This window comes from Tamandua tetradactyla, chromosome 10 (genome assembly GCF_023851605.1).
Source record: "Tamandua tetradactyla isolate mTamTet1 chromosome 10, mTamTet1.pri, whole genome shotgun sequence".
NCBI lineage: Eukaryota > Metazoa > Chordata > Mammalia > Pilosa > Myrmecophagidae > Tamandua > Tamandua tetradactyla.
Window position 1 is genome coordinate 9,774,298 of NC_135336.1, and position 12,627 is coordinate 9,786,924.

General features: G+C 37.7%; 1 pseudogene; it reads right to left on the reverse strand.

Annotated features, from left to right (window-relative positions):
- Nucleotides 1-11,580: 11,580 nt before the first annotated feature.
- On the reverse strand, nt 11,581-12,323 carry LOC143648910 (transcription factor A, mitochondrial pseudogene; annotated as a pseudogene).
- Between the last annotated feature and the right edge of the window lie 304 nt (nt 12,324-12,627).

Consider the following 12,627-nt stretch of genomic DNA (forward strand, 5'->3'; position numbering starts at 1 on the left):
ACTTGCTATACTTGAAAACCAAATAACAACAGATCTTTCATTGGCATAGCGCTCAGAAAAATTTATTTTCCCCATTACAAAGGATTGGAATAAAAAAAGGCAAATGTTGCTGTCAGCCAAAGGGCTCATCACCACATGGGGTGGGTGCCAGAAGCTTCTAGGATAGACCCCCAGCTTCCTCATGTCCCCTGAACATTGGACAAGCTACTAATATCCTCTAAACTTTGGTTTCCTCAAAAGCAAACTGAAATTAAACAAAGCTAGTTTTGCAGAAGTACATAAAATGACTCCAGCAATTGTTCCAAATTAGATTTCTTTCATTCTTTTCCTCAAGAGGAAACGTATAAAAGCTGGGATTTAGCAACGACCTGCCTTAGGTATCAGGCAGACCTGCTTCTTCAGCTCCGCTCTGCCCAGCTCCTGCTTCCTGATGACTGGTTTAAGCCTTTAACCTCTCACCTTTGTCTTCTCTCTGGCATTTCAGCCTACATTTTGATCCTTACTATACTTGGGTGACTGGGCTCTGGCTACTGACATCTGCCTGACCTTTGAAAATGCAGCTCCTTGTTTGTTCTGCCTTCCAATCCCTGACATAGCCTGATTTTTTTTTTCTGTCCCGTGTTTGACATATAGAGGAATTAGGAAATCCAATTTAGAATAAGACTTTTAAATTGCTGAAAACTACCTTCTCTTCCTTCATGTGGAAAATGAGACTCAGAGAAGTGAAATTATTCTTCTAAAATAGTGAAGCAAGACCTGATTTGGAGCTGAAGCCTGGGTGTTCCAGAACCTTGTCCACTCTTTCACTTACTTTCATTCATAACTTACTGCCATTTTCAGGGGATCACTGAGCCTATTAGCTAACAAACTCTTACTGCACATTTATGAGAGTGGAAATATTTTATGAATAGTTACATTGAACACGCGGTTTAAGAACAGGTTATATTTTTATGAGTGGCTCATTCATGAAAAAGAAATACCTTCTCTGATTCTTAATCTACTTGACAAGGTTAAGATAAATTTTCTCCTAATTCTGTTTTTAACCTAGAGTTTCTGAGAGACTCTCCTTTTCTGAACTTAATAAGTGAGAGGATTGGGTATGTCTCAAATAGTACATTGTATTCAACCAATTTATATTTCCCTAAATAATGCTATTGTGCTCAAACTAGGTTGTGAGCTTCTAGAGAACAGAACTCTTAGTCATCTTTCATTATCCAATATCCAAAGCAGTGCTCAGGCAACATTGCTTTGGTAGTCTGGAAAATGACCTGAGAGATGCTTATCCATTTCCCTTACAATTAAAAAAAAAAAAAAACTCATCTTACTTGTTAGAAACTTCTGTTTCTCCTTTCCTTTCCCTTTTGTAAAAAAAAAAAAAAAAAAAACAAAAACCTGCCAGGGAGCTGAACTCGAGTTTCAGGTGCTTGTCTTCCCTTCTGGGGAATGAAAGTAAGAGTGGCGATTTTAGGCAGCACAATTTTAATTTTTTAGGTTATATCGCATATAATCATAGAACACATACCTAGAAGAGTTCTAGAGAGATGAAACAGCAGATTAAAAACCCTCCAGTCCCCAAGAATCTGGACTGGTCTTCCAGAGGTGGGAGAAACCTCAAGTTTCTCTACTTTCCCTCAACCCTGAAAATAGCTGTTTCTGCTGCTTCTCTTCTTTTGTGGTTTTTTCCTGAGGCAGATCCATAGTCCTCTTTCTTCATGTCTGCAGGGCCAAAGGTGTAAGTTGTCAACAGGTTCCAAACAATGCCTTAAGCCCAGAAAAAAGTTCATAGTTTCTGAAGGATACCATCTAAAAGAGTGGCAAGTTGGCTGTTTACTTCCCTTTTCTCTTGCCTTTTATAACCCCCATCCTGAAACGTTCCATTCTTTCTCACTCTGCAGGACTGGACTTGCTGCTAGCCACCCGGTTGGAAAACAAGTCTTCCTGTAGCTGAAGCGAATACATTGTGATGCATGGAATTCCATAGGTAGGATTCCTGAGTTCTCTCCCTCACGCAGACACCAATTTATCTAGCTGGCACCTGGCAAAACACATCTTAATCCTAATTCTTCAGTTGTCACTCTATTTTTTTTTTTTAAAGAACAAAAATATTTTTTCATTTATTAAATAAAGGACAAAAATATTGATTTGTTAAATAGAAATGAGTTTGCTTAAAAAGTAAAGGCTGAAGTCTGCAATGCCTAGTAGAGGATTTAACACATGTACTTGTAGTGTAGGCTGTTTTAATACAACTTTTGTCTTTTTCTGATGGAAGGGAAGCTAATCCTACATATAATTATACCTAAGAATCACCCCTAGAGAACCTCTTTTGTTGTCCAGATGTGGCCTCTCTAAACCAAACTCTGCAGGTGAACTTACTGTCCTCCCTGCTATGTGGGACTTGACTCCCAGGGATGAGCCTCGCCCTGGCATCATGGGATTGAGAAAGATTTCGTGACCAGGAGGGGAAGGACAAATGAGTCAAAATAAAGTTTCAGTGGCTGAGAGATTTCAAATAGAGTTGAAAGTTCATTCTGGAGGTCATTTTTATGCATTATATAGATACCTATTTTTAGTTTTTAGTGTATTAGAATTGCTAGTTGAACTATAATCCAGTAGCCTCGATTCTTGAAGATGATTGCATAACTATGTAGCTTTTACCATGTGACTATGTGATTGGCCAGTTTTGTGACTGACACTCCTTTTATCCAGTGCATGGACAGAGGAGCAAGAAAATAAAGGCAAAAGAGAAATGAATAATAAGGGGGGATGATGAGTATGGGATGTTTTGGTGTTCTCTTTATTTGTTTATTTTTGGAATTATGAAAATGTTCAAAAATTGATTGTGGTATTGATGTGGAATGCACAACTATATGATAATGCTGGAAACTACTGATTGTACACCATGGATGATATGTATGTATATGAATATATCACAATGAAATTGTTTTATTTTTTTTTCAACACTAATAATAAGAGTATAAGCAGAGAGAAAGTAGGTTTATCATTGGATTTGATACCATCAAAATAAAAGTAGAGTAGGGAAAATTGAAATAAGTTTAGAATTAGATTTAAAGGTCTTTTGGATATATAGCTATACTATATTTTTTTTATGAAAAGAAGCATGTGCTTATACAACATCCAGATACACTTTGTATGTTATCGTAAAGTGCTGTCTTTCTGATTCTCTCCTTCCATACCTCACTCTGTCATTTTTATTTCTTCAGAGAGAATGTTTAATTTCCAGTTAGCAAGGTACACTTTAGGATAAAGGATAAGCATTCCTATGTTTTCCTTTAGAGTATAATTCCTGAAGGTCAAAGAAATAGTGTTTGCTTAATAACACTACTTTTTTTTTTCAAATGTTAACAGATCAAGGGGATTTAGGCTGTTTCATTTTGTTTTGCAGAGTTAGCATTTAATTTCACTTCAATGTCTGTAGTTCTTGGAATGCCTGGGTATGAGTGGTGTCTCATTATAGTTCTGAGTTGGGTCACACCAAGAAGGCAGCTAGCATTGCAGGAACTGAGCTGAAAGCAGAGCACATGACCTCAGATGCATGGGAGTAAAAGGAAATGCCTCAAACATGAACATGGCTCATGAAGGAGAAACCAGTTTGTTTTGTGCTTCAGCCAGGTTACAGTAGAAAGATTTAGGCAACTCTGCACAAACAGGTTAAAGAACAGGGAATACGATGGTACCACTTAAAATTATGGACATAAATTGAAGCAAATATTAATTCATGCATTTAGACATACATCATTTATCTATTTATCAGCATTTATAGATGATTCCAATTTATTCACCTCAACAGTCTTCTACCCAGCAAGGAATGTGGGTTAATGCAAAATTAGTGTGCCTTAGGTTTTCTATTTTTAGAGAATTAAACTTCTCCAACTCAAACTTACTTTTTAATATTCACCTTATGTTGTCAATCCTTGCCCATTTCTTTACCTCTCCCTTGGCTTAGCCTTTCTTTCTTTGATCCCTGATTAGCTACGTAGCTTCAAACTATGTCTTTATTGTCCAGTATCTTAATCTTAGATCTTCACATATGGCACAATCATTCCAGTAAGCAGCTCCCTTATTTTGTGAAGCACCACACGATGCCATTTTTGTGTACTTGTGTACTGCTTTTACTGACACATCCCACTGAGCATAGATTGGCACTGAAGGAAGGTTAGGGTTGGATGGTTGAGGCACCACTTGCAAGCTAATTCACATCACTGCTTTTAGAATAAATTGTGTTAAAGCCATCCACTACAGATTTATTTATAATTAAGAATCTGTACCCAATTTGAGCATGTAGGATTTTCCCCAGCACTTGTTCAGGATAGCCAGGTGCCTTCTCGTTGTACTGATTATGCACGCCCCCTCTACCCTATCCCCCCCCAAAAACCAACAAAATTCTGAAACCTTATCTCTTTTCCTGGTGGTTAAATTGCCTAATATATGAATTTCCATGAGTATGGTTTTAAATTTTGTTTGGGAAGCTAAAGCTTTTACATGAGATCAAGTCAAAATATTATTGGAAATATTTCTGTAGAATGCTATGTGGTGATAAGGATTTTAATTGGGGAACTTTGGTGATACAAATAATAGAAACTTAAGTAAAAACGAAATTTTGATTTAAATTAGCAAATATGGGTGGTCTATATTAATAGTTACTGAAGGAATCACAAAATTGAAAAAGACTTGTTCTCTAACTTCAGGAGCTGAGAACTCAATGGGGGAGATGTGCAAACACATGAACATTTACTATAAGGTGTTAATAGAGAAACAAATTAAAAAAATCTGCCACAAGAATATACAGGAGAGAGAGAATAATCTTAAATAGAAGGATCTGAAAACACTATCTGAAAATGAAGGGTAGATCTGGTCACATTGTAGGCAAAAGAAAGGGTTTGAGCAATGAATTTGATGATTTGCCAACTTCATTTATTCATCCAATCTTTATTACCAAACTAATGCTAAAATTAGAGAAATGAAAGTCGTTTATCTTAACCTGGTAGGGAGGAGAGACACGGAGAATTTCAGTCTGATAACTGATGTAATAGGGAGAGGTAGTTTCAGAGTTAATTAAGGCAGTGATTTCCCAGAGCCTGCTGGAGATCTTTTTCAAGAAATTACGATGCCTGGAAATCATCTCTGTGGGCATCTGCATTTTCATAACAACTCCTCAGGTGATTCTGATGATCAAGCTGGATTTAGAATCAATCATTTATGAGGTTATGAAACCTGAGTCTAGAAGGAGGTAGAGGAGTTATTTAGGTGGTGAGGGGATAAGAATAGAAGGCAGAGGGAAGAGCCTTTTTACCCAGAAGCCAGAGCAAGTGTCATTGCTTTAAAGAAACTACACATTTTGGAATGTGAAAAAAAGCAGGGTGTATATGAGAGTCATATTAGGTGGGTCTACTGAAACAGTAAATGGCCAGATTGGTAATGATCTTGCATATCATGCTAAATGCTTGTATTTTATCCTGACAGTGATGGGAATCCTTCAAAGGACAATGAAGAGGAAAGTGGCAAAGGAGGCACCAGCACAGAGGAAATGCTGCTAATGCAGTTGACCCCAAATAACTCTCTTCATCACTGATGTTTCAATTCTGTTTGGTTGGAATATTTCACTAAGATGAATGAAGATGGGGGGCCACTTGACTTATCTCTTTGTATCATAACACTGAATGCCAGGGCCTGTTTTGGGCTTTGTCATTTTTAGTTAGTCTCATCTCTGTAAATCAGTTAAGCTTAACAGCTCTTACTTGGTCCCATATTTTTAAAAAGAGCAGTGGTTTGAGGTCCTCTGTTTAAAGTCTCCTTAGATATGCAAGTAATTTACAGTACTAATTTGTACACTATGTATGTTAGTATTAATCATGACATGCTCTGATAGCTCTATGTGTTCTAATTATGATCTCAGATTATAAATAATTCCAATGAATTCAGTTCTTTAAGCCCTTGTTATAAGCAAGATGTGTGCAAAATGATATTGGAGATAAGAGGATGAGGCAGGTGCCCTGCCTGCCCTTATGAATCTTGCAGTCAATGTGGAAAGTGCAAAGTGGAGGAGGTTGGGATCTGGTCTCTCTCATTAAAAGCTGTATCATCTTGGGCAGGATGCCTTCCTTGTGGACCTTCCTTTCCCTCACCTGTGAAACTAAAAGGCTGAACAAAATCATGTCTAAGGCCTGTCTAGTTGTAACCATGGACTCCTGGGTTCTAATGGGAAAGGGTATGGTGATAATGCAAAGTAGACTCTTATGCTGCACGGTGGTCTTAAGGCCAGGTATTCTGGAGTCAGAAAGAACTGAGTTTGGATCTGGGTTTGGATCTGGAGTCAGACCCAGGATTGGCTCCACTGTTTGCTAGTTGTGAAAATTAGGGTAAGTTAAATATCACCTTAATCATCTATTTCCTCACCCATAAAATGAAGGTTAATAATAGTAGCTACCTCTTATGATTGCTGGGAGAATGAAAAGAGATAATCCTGGAAAAGCAATTAACACAGGCCATGGCATATAATAAGCCTGCAATAAATGTTTACAATAATAATTATTGTCATCATCATTATTATTAAAATAAGTTAAGAGTTAATGTTAATTGAAAGGGAGATTACATACAAATGGAGGAGTCACAGTGCACCTCATAAAGAATATAGCAATTTAGAGGACCCTTGAAGGTGGAAGACAATCTCAGCAGGTAGGCTTGGGAGACAAGAGAGAGAAGAGGCAGGAGTGGGAGGAGAAGTTCCTTCTACAGGAGGCAAAACTTACATAAAGTTTCCACATGGGTATAAAGCAGAACCTAATATACAATAGAGCCTTCCACCTCTCATGTGTGATGTCACTCAGTTTTGCTACCTCCCTGAGGGCAGATTAGATGAAACTGTTTCACTGGTAAATTTGAAAGAGTAAAGTGACTTGCTTCATAGTTTCAGTGGAGAGCTTTCGTATGAGCAGGGTGATAGTCCAAGCATCATGATTGTCAAGCCCTGATTCCATCCTATTCCATAGCAGATGTGGATATTACATCTGAATTTCCAGATTTAGGATTTTATTGAGTCAGAGCTTTGGACAGGTAACAGGTGGCGAGGAGTCCTGGACCTGAACACTTGCCAAGTTTTGCTCTCACCAAGTACTTCCATTTCCCTGACTCATCCACATTAGTTTTCGCAGTTTCCACTGGATACCTGCCTGTGTTCTACTTTGATTGCCTTGGATTCAAACCCTGATTTTGCCACTTTCTAGCTCTGTCATGTTGGCTAAATCTCATCTGTAAAATGGTGATGTGATGCTCTTCCAAATGCATCTTGTGGTGTAAAACAAAATCATGAAAATGAAAATATTTATAAACTCTAAAATGACTAAAAGGAAGGTGTAATCAAAGACTCTATCAATTAATTCTCTGAAAACTGGAATATGCATTTTAAACTCATTTGAGGTATAGATAAAAACATTTGAGCTCTTTGTTACGAGCTTCAGTTTTGTGGATTGGCTATCTAAAAAGGTCAAAATTATTGGGCCATTTTCAAAATTCAGGTCCAGGACTCCTCACCACCTGTTACCTGTCCAAAGCCCTGACTCATTAAAATCCTAAATCTAGAAATTCAGATGTAATATCCACATCTGCTACGGAATAGGATGGAATCAGGGCTTGACAATCATGATGCTTGTACTATCACCCTGCTCATACGAAAGCTCTCCACTGAAACTATGAAGCAAGTCACTTTACTCTTTCAAATTTACCAGTGAAACAGTTTCATCTAATCTGCCCTCAGGGTATACGCTAAGAAAATTTGAGGCATATCTGAAACTGAAACTGGTTCTAATTCAGTGTTTCCTACTGAAACGCCCTGCCTCCAGATTGTAAACTATGCTCCAAACTATGCAAGTACTGGACCGCCTTTGAAGGGCCTCTTACTAATCCTTACAGTAAGCTTATATCTTCATCTGATAAAAAGAAGGAAAATATCTATTGTGAGCCTAAATATTTTTCAAATATCCTTTCCCCACTGGAATATCTTATTCAGTGATGAATTTCTAGAGCCCAGCACAATGCTTGCCCATAGTACTCATTCATTCATTATCCATGTATTCATTCAACAAAAGGTTTGTGTTTGCTGATTGCAAACATTCACTTTTAAATTCTGAAAGAACAAACAAGCAAAACACCATGGCATTTAGGCTCTTAGAGGGATGCAATCACCATATTTGGTTGTGTTGGGCATTTGCAAACCCAGGATAAAGTAAAATCCTTGCTCCTAATTTGTGCAAGATGCTTGTCACAAACTCTTTGCTCACGAATGGAATACACGCTCACACCTCTTTGCCTTTGCTCCAGGTCTTTCCCTGGAATGGACCCCCGTTCTCTTTTCTCATGTTTAGTGAATTCCTGCTCATTGTTTAAGAGATGTCATCTCGTCCAAGAAGCCTTTTGTAATGACTGCCCGGAAACAGTAGCGATCCCTTCATTGATGCTCCTAAACCATATCGTAGAAACATGTAAATACATGTTTCGAGTGATATTTTATTATCTCTGATTCTTAAGCACCTTAACTCTATGCCTGATACACACTTTCTACTTGGAGAATTCTTTATTTCTTTTTTTTAAATTTTCTTTTCCTTTTTGGTTATACACTTATAAAAAGATTTAGAGACATCAAACCAACATATAGAAAACTTTAAAACAGTGACATGCTAAACTATGTGGTTACTCATTACAAGTCCAAAGTCAGAGCACAGAGAGAGCTGGAAACATCAAATCAGGGTTCCTAAAGGGCATTATCCTCAGGGATGGTCAGGACTATAATAAATGCCAAGAAACATAAGAAACCTTCCAAGCAGAGGAAACAGCATGAAAAAAAAATGTTCAGAGACAGAAATAACCAGGAGTGAAGAAGGAAATTGGGTAATGGCTGTAATGGGAGCTCCGAAATAATACAGTCTGGGCAAGCAAAGAGGGAGTGATATGTAAATGTCTTAAGGAGATGTACAGAGAAAATATTTGGAAATAACAATTTACACCAGCATTATCAATAAGAGAATTTCCAAAAAATACAGAGTTAATCTCATCCTTGAAGAATATGTAGATTTGGGATAAAGTGGAATTGGGGTTTTAGCGGTGGTCATTCTTGAATGAGCAAACAAAGGTCTAAGTCAGGAGAGGACAGGTGTTCGTGGATCCAGCAGTTTATCCGCATAGAGTACAGCATAAGATATAGGGGGAGAGGCGTGTGTGGCAAAACACCCCGCAAAACTCCTGTCCCCTCAACAATGAAGTTCTTTCAATTTCTGTTCTCCTCCCACTCCCTCCTGCCTTCCTAGCTCAGGACTGTCCTTGCAGATACTGCTGGATGCATAATGCATGGAAAAATTACAAAGATTAAAAAAAAAAAAGAAAAGTAGGCTCATGAGTTTGTTTCTAAACTAGTAAAGTTTTTGATCATGTGCCAAGGAGTTGCTTGGAATTCAAGGCCTGGAGTTGCATCTCCTAAGTGGGCAGAAGGAAACAGGTCAGGTGTGGTTCTTGTCAAATTAATTGATACAGGGTATGCTCCCAGGCCCCAGAGCTGAGTTGGATGGGTCGGATGTTACTCAGATTACCCTGCAGGGTGAGTGCAAGCTGTGGCCTACAGAGCACCAAATGAAAAACCCAGGGAATCCAAAGTCAATTTTCCAGTCCAAGGGTTCAGCCCTGGAATTTAAATAGCATAAACTCCAAAGGGTTTGAAGGCAGCAAACTATTGGGGACTCAGGGTGGTGGCCTGGGGTGATGTGAAGCACAGAGAGCAAGGGACACAAGAAGGTAGAGGACCCAAGGTAATTTCCTAAAATATGATTAATTGGCTAATACTTGTTTTTATTAGGTGTCAAACACCATCTTGTGGAGGTTCTGCTGATTTAAAGGCTCAGAGTTAGGGCAGAGAAGAGTTAAGTTCACAGGTAGCAGTAAAAAGGGATGCTCTACGAGCTAAGTGCTACCTGATCACTGTCTTCTCTTGTTCCTAATGAATAGCAAATTAATTCACACTCCTCAACCTGGGATTCTAGAACTGCTGCAGTGTTACCATAGTCTTCCACTCCAGCTTTATTTTCCTGTACTGTCCTAAACATATTTTAAACTCCCAATACACCAGACCACTCACTGCTTTTTAATTTTTTTTAGAGAATGCCTTATTCTCTTCTTTATTAAAAAAAAAATTATTGTGAAATATACCACATGTAGAAAAAATTATAGATTTCAAAGTGCAATTTTAAAAGTAATTATAGAACAAACGTCAAGATATGGTATGGGTTATAATTCCAAAATTTCAGGTATTTCCTTCTAGCTGCTCCACCACACTGGAGACTAACAAGAAATATCAATATGTTATATGCATTTATTAAATCCTATCTTCTCTGTTATACCTCCACCCTTTCATTTGGCTGTTCTCCCAATCTTCAGGGATATTTGGGCAGTGACCGTTACATTCATTGCTTCATTTGTGGGCATATGTGTGTGTGTGTGTGTGTGTGTGTGTGTGTGTGTGTGTGTATGTTCAGGGTTATTTATGAACCTTGAAATTTGAATTTAATATTAATTTTCATGTGCCATGAAATTGTTTTTCAGCCATTTAAAAATGTAAGCACAATTGAGGCCATATAAAGCAGGCAGCAGGCTGAATTTGACCCATAAACCAGATTTGGCACATGGGTTGTTGCTGGTTGTCCCCTTATATAAGGCCTTTAGATGTTGTGTAAAATAACATTTGAACCTGTTTAGAAATAACAAATTCAAAATCTAGAGACTTTTGCTTTTAAATCTCTCATTTTAAAACTGAGACAAGGTCTCTACTTTCTGGATAAATATGCTCACCCACCAAAGAGATGATATTTCAGAAAGAAAATTTCCATAATTAAAAAAGGAAAAAAAAAGCATTATATATCCACTGTTTCACCTTAAAACACATAATTTGGAAGCATTTAAATTAAACAAATATGAAATTTTAAAATTCTATGCAGTATAATGCAAAATGCATAGATTTGGTACATAATATTTTAGTTTTTACTTTTAAAAAAAGAAAAGACAGAGGGAAAAGTTTATAAATCTCTCAGTCCCTTTTATGAATTATATGTAGGAACTTGAATTTTACCTACATTAGTTCTGGCTGCTTTTTAAAAAATACACAATTATATCATACAACACTGGCTTCTACAATTTGGGACAATTCTGGAAAGCAAACTCCTACCTCCACAATATAAGGAAACAAGAATAATCTTTTCATAGTTGTCACCCAGTCTAAAAAAAAGTTCACAGTCTAATTTACCTTTATCAAAGGGTAAAACGATTCATTGCCCATTTGCATACATTATTTTGATCCTCAGTAGTTTCTAAACACACAGTAAATTAGCCTGAACTTATATCTGCTTGGGTTTTCTAAGACAAGATACTAATACATAATATTAAATTAGCAGAAGTCTGTGGGATAAAGAAAAAAGAATAAAATATAAAATGTTTCCAATTTTATCCTTTCCGATTTCACAAGCTTCAGGTATTGAGACCTAATTGGTTTCTTGAACCTATCCATTATGAACTCAGTCTTATAGTTTAACAAGTATCAGTGCCATCTTTTGCTTGGTACTTCGTTTTGTGACCTATAAGATCATTTCGTCCAACTTCAATTATTTGTTCTTCCCAGGACTTCATTTCATTATCGTAACGAATCTTGTCATCTTTAGCAAGCTGAATATATACTTGCTTTTGAGATCCAGATAGATTTTTCCAGTTTTCCTTCACAGTCTTCATCTTTGCCTGTGATGAACCTTCCTTAGTTTCTTGGAAGCTTTCAGATAGAAAAATGTTATAAGCTGATCGAGGTCTTTTTTGGTTTTCCAAACATTGTTGACTCTCTCTTATTAATTAATGCTTTCTTTTTTAAACATCTTTGCATGATTTCTTTTTCTCAAGATATGATCTGATTTGGAGTTAGCTGTTCTTAAAGCCTGTTTATCTCTTCTTTGTATGCCTGCCAGTCAGCCCTGTAAGCATCTTCGTATATATTTTTTCTCTGAATCAGGAAGCTCCCTCCATAGCTGGGCGATTTTCTTAATTAGCTCTGAATTTTTTTTGCATTGGGGTTCTGAACTTTAAATATGGGTAGCTGTTCTTTAGAAAAGCGAATGTGTGAAGTCAAAGGCTTCTTTGGATAACCACCCACAGTGGATGAAAAACATCTCGGTGTACACGCAAAACAGAGAAAAGCGCGATCGATTTTCACAACCGGAGCAGAACTCAGCCCCCGACTTTCCCAGGGAACTCAAAAAGCCCCAAATGCCCCGAAGAAGCGCCATGGCACCTGCAGACAACACGGTGACAGGTGACAGGGCTCCAAAGTCGTCAAGTCGCTTGGCTCAATAAAACTCCCCATGATAGCCCGAGCCTCCGTGCAACACTTGAGAATTTATCACTCGCAAGCAGTCTGGGCAGCCACTCACGGCTTCTTAATCTTAATCTTCCTCCACCTCTAGCTCCCTGATAACATGATTTGTATCCCAGTGTCACTTAGCACCAGTGAATTCAATGATTTTGGCCCAAAGGAGCATGCTGAAATGTCTGGAGAAAAAAGAAAGAAGGAAATGAAGAATGATGAGGGAA